Here is a 9637-nt window from a genome sequence, read left to right on the forward strand (position 1 = left end):
ATAAAATTCAAAACTTCTATATTGTTTATATCCATTCGCTCTACTCCTTCATTTCTCTTTTGCGAGAGTTGTTGAGCCCCTCATCTCTCCTTGTCAAATCATATAGAGTGTTATTAGGCCTAACAATACTATTTGATAGTGTCTAACTAATGAAAACATAAATTTTCATAAAATTCAAAACTTCTATAAACTAATTAGATTGGTCGAGTATTTTAACGTCGTAGCAAAGATTTTGAAATCCTACTTGTTAAGCATTCATTTAAAAATACGAATCACCCCACTAATAACCAAAACCAAAGTCTTTGGGATTTCCTCATAAGTTATATGAAATGAGTATGATGCTATGATTTGGGCGCCGTGATCTATGTTTTCCTTGTCATTTTGTTAATGAAATGAACTATGAATATGGTCGCTGTACCACCTTTGCTATTACCGTTTTGTCGTGCAAACGCGTACACCTATTGCGAAGTTGGAATTTACAAGCAATGGCCAGTGCGGTCAGTGTAAAAAATCTAATACAGATCGCACTTCCCTGTCCAATCACCAGTCCATATGTAAATACTGATACACAGAGGAGACAAAATTAACTGCTTTAATTTATATATATATATATATACATATAAAAGAGTCCATAAAGAATTATATTTCTTTTCATGATTAATTAGCTTAATAATATTTTAACACTTTTCTTTATTATTATCACTAAGTGTTTTGTTTATGAGACTTAAATTTTCTGCATAAAGGTCGAACACATTTTTTCCTCATGGCATTCTAATGTTAGCTTGTAAATTGGTTAATTAATTTGTTTTTTAATTTATAAAACTCTATTATAAAATACATTATAATGTTTTTTTTTTTCTCAGCAACACTAACTACTTTATATTAATATGTACAGGTAAATCATACATTCAAGAGGACTGGCTGCCCAGGGCCAACTATGGCTCCTTGGGCAGCTCTAACAGAGTCAAAATTCTCTTGCACAGGGTTATATTTCCAGTCTTGACCAATACACCTGACATAGTAATGATCCCATATGATGCTAAAAAGGCCCATGCAGGGGCATCCTTCAAAAGACACATGACCCAAAAAGTCTATATAAGCCGCGTACATGACCCAGAACAGAAAGACTTCAGTAGCCGTGAACATGACCCATAATCAGAAAAGAAATAAGCTAAGACATAAGACATGAGACAAGAGGTGTGAGCCAGATACCGACCGAGACCCCATACCAGTCCTGAAAATGCGAGGGAGTGCCGCTGGGGGTTACTCCTCTGGTTTTTCTTCCAGGATTCTGCACCAGCCTTGTCCCTCTGGGATTCCATCCCACATTGCCATGGGATCTTGCGCGGGGGCTGGCAGCTCTGGTTCTTGAGTTCGGGTGGGAGCTTGCTGAGGCCCCTTCGCTGAATTGCCCTCTGCATTCGATGGCTCCCCCATTGGGCGCTTCCCTCTGTCAACCTCTTGACTTTCCTCAGCAGGGAACCGTTGCAATCCTTCCTCATTCTCCTCAGGAATTTTGGTAAATAGTACTGAGATGTGGGCATTAATGCCAGCGTTGTCCCTGGAGCTGCCCAGGGTGAAGATAACTGAGCCGAACGCTGGGAGCCTAGGCGCACCTTCACTGGAGCCGCCGGCCTCCATAAACTGACTGGCTTGAACAGGGGAAGCTCCCACTCTTCGGTGACAATAGCAGCAGCAGCAGTGATGGTGAACATCCGCTGCAGGGGAACGAGAGGAATCACCACGCCCTGAGCCCCTTCCTCTTCTGCAAGGCATCCTCTCTCGCACCATGATGTCCGCGACGTCCTTAACTTGCTCCAGAGCAGATGAGGGCCTGCTGTCTCCGCGTTCCTTCCCAAATAATTGTCGCCCCCAAATTGGCTCGAGACAGAGCTCAATTGAACATAGGCAAGAACCAGGAGAAACCAGCAAGGAGCAAGCCTCGCCCAAGCTCTCAACAACAATATCGCAGCTTTGCTCAGGGATCTGGGCAGTTTCCTCGTCGCACTGAGCTCTGCACGCCAACATCCCCACATTCTTAAACCCATCAACATTCCTTTGAAACTCGCCCGCATTGAATGCGTTCTGCAGGCTCTCCATCGCTCCCAGCGCCTTCATTAAGGCTACTATTATGCATCTTCCAGCTTAGAGGATCGGCAGCGAGAGGCATTAAAGACCTCCAATCTTCACGTGGCAGCCCGTGCTGGGCATGTGGCTCTCCCTGAGCTGGCGAGATGACACCCGCATCCGGGGAAAATACATTATAATGTTAACTGGTAATATGTCCATATATCTATATATCTATATATATATATATATATATATTTAAGACGATATTACCATTATTTATAACTTTAAATTTTATAAATTGATATCTAGTATCAATATGTATATTTTTTTTAGTATTTTTTTTCCTATTACGAAATATATGGTTTTTTGAGATAGCTACTGCTTATATGTTGTCCGAACATATCAGATTTGGTTTTGGAAGATCATCTAATATTGTACATAACCAATCTATTACATACTCAGCTTGAGTGGATGAAATTGTGAAAATAAGTTGCTTCATGCATGTTTAGGAAATCAAGCATAAACCAAGATGGAAGACCTTCTAAAATAGTCTTCCCATAATTAAGACTACCTAAAAATTAGTATTAGTATATCCAACTAAGAAATCATTATTACTATTGGAATATTATATACTATATCTTTTTATTTCAACAATATCTCATAATTATTTTGCCATTTTTGCCAATGTAAGTCTTTTGAAGACTTCGTAAACAAAAAAAATTGACTTACATAGTACATGACTCGGGGTAATAGCAATGCAATATAAAACGCTAACCAATTTCTTAAATAAAATTTACTTTACATTGCATCTTATATTTTATTGGTTATAATTTTCTTGTTATTATAGTTAAAATTGTTACTAATTTACCATTCATTATTTTAAATTTTTTTCACAGGCTAATAATATATATTGTATATAAATTTTATTGAATAAATATTTTATTGACCCAAATAGATAATTAATTTTATTTATTTATTTTATATAAATTTTTATTAAAACACTTCATAAACGTATATATAAATTACACTTCTATATTTTATGTCAAATTTAATTCTATTAAATTGATTAGTTTTAAGATATAAAACAATATTGCAAAATGAAAAAGAAGGGGATTATATCTCTGGCCAAAGTGGCATTTCTTCTACATAGAACTAAAACAATAGAACATAAAAGAAAATGAAAAATTAAAGAGGTAAATAGGAATGCATGCCTATTTTTATAAGTAGCTTCGACATGGATGGGTTCCCTATTGCTACGAGAATGGTAACGATTAGGAGGGGGTCCCATTTTCCATTCAATCCTTGGAAGCCTATAATCCATGGCCATCAAAAGTTGCTACATTTGATTTAAAGACAAAATGACACACTCCTTGCACTCATTTTAACCTGTAAGCACTCTTTCCAAGAGGAACTTGAATTTCTAATAAATGTCTACTCTATAGATATACTTATTATATATGCACCTTATATGAGCAACATCAAGAACCCAATTTGCAACTTGAGCTAACACCTCATTATTTTTCATATTACACCACATGTTGGAGAGCTCTCATTCCACCTATCTGATTTCTTCTTGAAATGGTTGAGGGGTCCACTCCTAATAACGAGTGGCTGAGCTCTCAGCTTGAGTTTGAGCTCTCAAGTGGCCTCGGTACTGATAGTAGGCTTCTCCTCGCCTAAAGCTAGCATTTTGTTATGGCATGACAACCAACCAAAGGGATCATAGGTGTAAGATAGACACTTCTAATATGATGAAAATGGAGGGTTTAAAAAAGAGTCCCTTTTTCTTGACCAAGCTTCCTAGTGGCTGAGATAACTTGCAACATAAAACCTATGTAGGAAAATATTGAAAACAAAGATGAGGATTAGTAAGACAACAACAAAAAAAAGAATCCCAACATACCTAGGCCCAAAAGGACCACCAAGATTTGAGTTGAGGTCACCCTGGGGGTGACATTATGCTGCCAAATTATCCTCATGTGAGGAATGAAGTGTTTTTTCCTAAAAAAAAGATATGAATTCTTAGAAAACTAGAGAATCAAGCAAAAGAGTGCCAACATTGGTCTTGGAGGAGGAAACAACTTGTTGGGTTAGCTTTTCCCTCTTGGAAGTGGGGTTGGTAGTGAAGCTAATCTAGTGAAAACTCCATGAAGACTCACATTGAATAGGGCATTTGCAATGAGCCTCAACAAGTCAAACGAGAAGAGAGGCCTAACAGAAGAAGATTAAACTTGATTTCTAAGGTCACCCATTGTCGATTATCCTCATATGCATTCCTATGATAAAAATCCTTGTGCAACATGTAGAATCTAGATGGGATAACCATTGATGTTTGGTCACTGATTTCCATATGAATGAAAATTTTGTGTTGATCATGAAAATTCACGAGATTTGTATTGCCAACCATGTAAAACCTCTGCAAATATCCTAAAATTCCTTTTCGTACAGATAACCAGACTTAGTAATGAATGTGAATCTAACTTGTGAGGTGATGAGATGTTAATGATCTGGCTTTCTTGTTTAAGAGGAGGTTTAGGGTGGGAATACACTATGGAGGAGAGTGGATGGGAGAGTTTAGAGCATCCAATGTCGGCAAAATATATCTACTTTTTTGTTTCCATTTTGTCAAATGTGGGAAGGAATGACCATAGCGATGGTTTTGGAATTGGTGGATTACTGGATATAGAATATTTTACCATTTCCAACATTGGGATACCTTTAATAAAGGAGCACCATTCAAGATTATAGAGATCATAGTGATAATGAGTTTCGAGTCTCCTCTGACAATGAGTCTTGAATATCCTTGTGTAACTATGATTTTTAGGCCCTTTTTGAGAGCTTCATTTCAGTTGTGTTATTGTTGTTGAGCCCATGTATCTAGCGAAGAGATAAAGGGGTGAACCAAGGTGGTCTCTAAAAATGCCTCCAAATCTTTCTTTCCTTTGGTTGCCTTTCTAAGCCTCCTTGAAATTGAGCTTCAAGAATTATTAGGGGAGAGGAGCCTAGGTTACAAGTGTGTATGTCAATCTATAGGGGATAGTGGGGGACAAGGAAATCCTCGACATAAGATGCCAACTTTGTAAAACGATATGTTCTTATCACATAGAACACAAGTCTTGATCCATCCATTATTGGGATATTCGTCCTAATATGGTTACACATTTGATCTTGAGAAAGAGAGAAATTTCTGTGTTATGCAATTGGCTCACAAAATAGAAGAAAAGATAGATCAACAACTTAAAAATTAGCCTCTTCAAGGGGGAAACATCCTTTACATTAAATAAATGAAAAATTATTGGATGATACATATGATAAGACCTCCTTGATATATATAGGAGTGCAACGAGTACAATATAATCAGATTCTACATAACAATAACAATGTAAGGGCATAACAATAATAATAGTAGGCTTCTATGGGGCACAAAATGACAACATGGGGGATACATGGGCACAACAATAACAATAGGGGGCTACACTAACAATAACAATAACGGAAATACACTAGTAGTATAGGGACCTAACATGCCCCTCTCCTTCAAAAAAGTGTTGTCCTCAATACTTGAGTAGTTCCGGATACTTCTATATAAAATTCTTATCCTCCCATGTGGAATATTTAGTCAGTAAGCTCTTTCATCTAATGAGATACTCTGAAATTAATCGATTTCATAATTGTCAGGTTCTTGTTTCTATGACTTCTTTAGGCTCAAATATGATTTTTCTTTCTTTGTCAAGTTTTTTCAACATTGTTTGAACTGGGATCTTATCACTGATAGTTTATTTAAGCATGAAACATGGAAAACTAGGTATACTCGGGAAGATGCAGGAAACTCCAATTTGTATGCCATAGTACCAATCTTTTGCAACACCTTTTAAGGACCATATTGCTTGGGTGATAATTTATTATCCTTCTTAGCTTGCTTGAGGGACAGTTGTTTATATGGTTGTAGCAATAAAAATACCCAATCACCTACATCAAAATTTATTTCACTATGATGTAGATCTACTTGTTGTTTCATTTAATTCTACGCCAGAGTGATGTTATCCTTTAAGAGTTGGAGAACTTGTTGTCGACGCTTGATGTGGTCTTCCATTACTTGAACCTTAGATTTTTCTCTTAAAGATGATGTGATGGATAGTGGATGGTATCCATAAAGTTCCATAAATGCGGTCATTTTTGCTGTAGTATGAAAGGAAGTGTTATACCACCATTCAGCTAGAGGTAACCACTTAACCCATTGTGTTTGTTTATCAGATACAAAGCAGCGAATATATCATTCCAAACAGTTATTCATTATCTTAGTTTGCCTATCATATTGAGGATGATAAGATGATCTATTAGCTAATTGAGTACCAAGACAAGAAAATAATTTCATCCATCAACTTCCTGGGATCGTAACTTTGGCATATGATCTTCGTTTGACGCACAAGGTACCTCGTTAGAAAGATCTATCTGAGGATTACAACTGCTAATAGAAAATATGTAGTTAATACTCGTATTTTTCACCGATGGTTTTCCCAAAAAACATCGTTTAGGGTCTCAAAATGGCTCCATAAGTTCAGGACCCAAAACAAATAAGGAGATTGAAAAATTGAAAGAAATAATGGTCGGGTCCAAGTGGAATAGGTGGGTGGCCACCAATATCCACCTGGATCACAGTGAGATGGAGAGAATTTTGGAGATCCTTGCCATTGAGATCCCTACGTTAATTCCATGCACATAAACAATGATTCATCAAATCCATCTTCTTGCAATACTCATTAGCATTAGCATGAAAAACCAAAATCAAATGCATTAATCAATAAAGAGAAATGATTTGCTAGGGGGAAAGAATTAATTTTTTATATTATACCATGGTGTTACAATTGTTGCTCCTTTGCAATCCTTAGTCCATGTTTTCCCTCTCCCCACAATTCATTTTCAAGGCAAACAATGTCTACGACTTATTACAAGGAAGCCCACAAGTCTGTATTGCAACAACACTTTGTTACAATAAACTTTCCTCCCCTTGAACCTAAACATTTTGTTGACCATGTTTTATAGGGTCTCTTTATTCTTATCCTCGAAAAGTGATCAACTTTGACCTTGTTTTCTCTTATCCAGTCGCTCTGTTGCTTCATTTCTCTTTTGCAGTGTAAGTGGGGAGTTGTTGAGCCCCTCATCTCTCCTTGTCAAATCATTTGGAGCATTGTTAGGCCTAACAACACTATTTGATAGTGTATGAGTGTTGAAGATGCAAAACATAAGTTTCTAAAGCTTCCATAGGCCATTTTTTACATCTCAACTTTCAAGATGACATTCTTCCCTAATAAGCTCAAAAAGATAACATTTAAAATTATAACCAATTAAAAAAAAACAAAAAACAAAACAAAAACACCTCACCCTTACACTACACTTAAAATTATATACATAATAAAACTCTATTATGATAAAATTATATATAAGAAATTATTAATATATAAAATTATACACACATACCAAATCTATATATATATATATATATATATATATATATATATATATATATATATATATATATATATATATATATATATATATATATATAAAGTGAAAACAAAAGACGAATGTGAGCGAGTCATAACTTAGAACTTTCAACGCACTCGAATGACATATGGCAAGCAATATTTTCTATGATATTGGGTATTTAATGTTTGTAAGGCAGTATCTGACAGTACCAGATTCACTTAGTGATTGGCTTAATGCATGAACATGAGTATGTATGTGAATATATAACCCATAAGTTTCCGGTAGGCACTACACCATTCCAACTTAACACCTGTCATAAGTTTCCAGCAGGCGCTACACCAGTCGGACTTAACACCTGTCCTGTAGTTAAAGCATATGATCCACCTACATTTATTGAATACACCTGTCCTGTAGTTAAGGCATACAGCTCACCTACATCTATTGAATGCCACAGGATTTTGGGCAGTAAATTTTAAAATTCAAATGAAATGTGGGTGGAAGGGACCTGGTGACATAAAATTTTAGCCTTGCCATTCATTATTGAATGAAAGGCCATTAATATTTGCCGTGAAGGGGGCCTACAACAATGGAAAGGGATTTGTTGACAGAGCCACTGCTGCCCCATCTTGGCTGGCTAGTCGCTACTTGGTTGTACGCTGCTCACCCCTGGATGGTGCTCCAAGATGTGTTGACGCAGGAGGTTGACGAACAATGAGGTGGTAGTCTTTTATTAGACTTATGGTTAACTTTATAACCAATCAGCTGTGCACAAACAGGTTCTTTACACGTATTTTCCTTCTAAAATTTCTGCTTTATCAACTAATCACCATCGGTCCCACTTAACTTTTCCTCAGAAGCGAGCACTTTGATCTACACTGTCGATTTCAACTTTCCAGATCCAATGGCTATCGCGTCATATCATGCACCTATTAGCTAGATGATCAACACCATCGATTGGTCCCGCCTGATCCAACGGTCATCGCGCAATCTTGCATGGACTCTAGCATGGTCATTATCAAATTGAGAGCATGCGAGAAAATTTGTTTTGGTGTGCTACGTGTTGAGCTCTAAGGCTATTCACGCGGACTTGGAACAAAACTACTTACCACCTTTTGGGCGCTCGAGATACCACTTCCCACTCATTAAATACAACCCACGTGATTATTACTTAACTTTAAGAGAGATGCTTTAAGTAAGGTTTAGCGCTTTAACCCCAAGATTAACCTTAAACACGAATCGACAGCGATTAACGATAAAACACATAAACAGCTGTGATTTATAAATAAAATGTTTAAACAAAGGAAAATACCCGATTAGGGTCCAGAACACTGATACATAGATGTAAATGAAATTCTGCACCAGGATTAACACACAACACCACAATTCAATCAATTACTCAACAATATGGAAATTACAGAGTCTTGGCCCTCTCGGCTTGATTACAACAGTTTATTTGACCTCTGTTTCAATCTCAAACCCTATCTATCACTCAACCTCTCACTTACTCACCCTGTTCTCAATCTCTTACCCCCCTGTCATTACATTCATTTTCTTTTTATGAATCAAATCCTATCCTAACTGCATTAACAACTCGATCCCTATTTTAATCAATCTAACAATTAAATCTCTATTCTCAAGCTCTGTTACACACCTATGCTAACAACTTATCTCTTAGTCTAAAAATAATACAATACTCTAATTATTACAATAATGAAGTAAAGATCATTTTCGAGAGATCCAACCCTCTCTACTAAAACTGACTTTTGACCACTTAGGTCAATGAAATTCATCTCTTGCTAGCCACAACATGTGAACATACAATCACATTGCTGGCTAAGTCTGAATGCTCCTGCATCAAACTCCCGAGGAAGAAAAGAATCTCCCATCAGAATTTCAGTGTTTACTCCATACTTCTGCAACTCTGCTGCTGTCAACCAACTGGCATCCTCCACTATTTGTCCCTTCCATTTGACTAAATACTAAACCTTCATTTGGTTCTTTTGGATACTCTTTTCTCCAAAACATCTTCCACCTCTTTCTTAACTGTCTTTGGCATTTGTTCTTCCCAGTTTAAAGTTTG

Source organism: Pinus tabuliformis, chromosome 7 (assembly GCF_031772625.1).
Source record: "Pinus tabuliformis cultivar Carrire ecotype Pingquan chromosome 7, CPIR1, whole genome shotgun sequence".
NCBI classification, from domain to species: Eukaryota; Viridiplantae; Streptophyta; class Pinopsida; order Pinales; family Pinaceae; genus Pinus; species Pinus tabuliformis.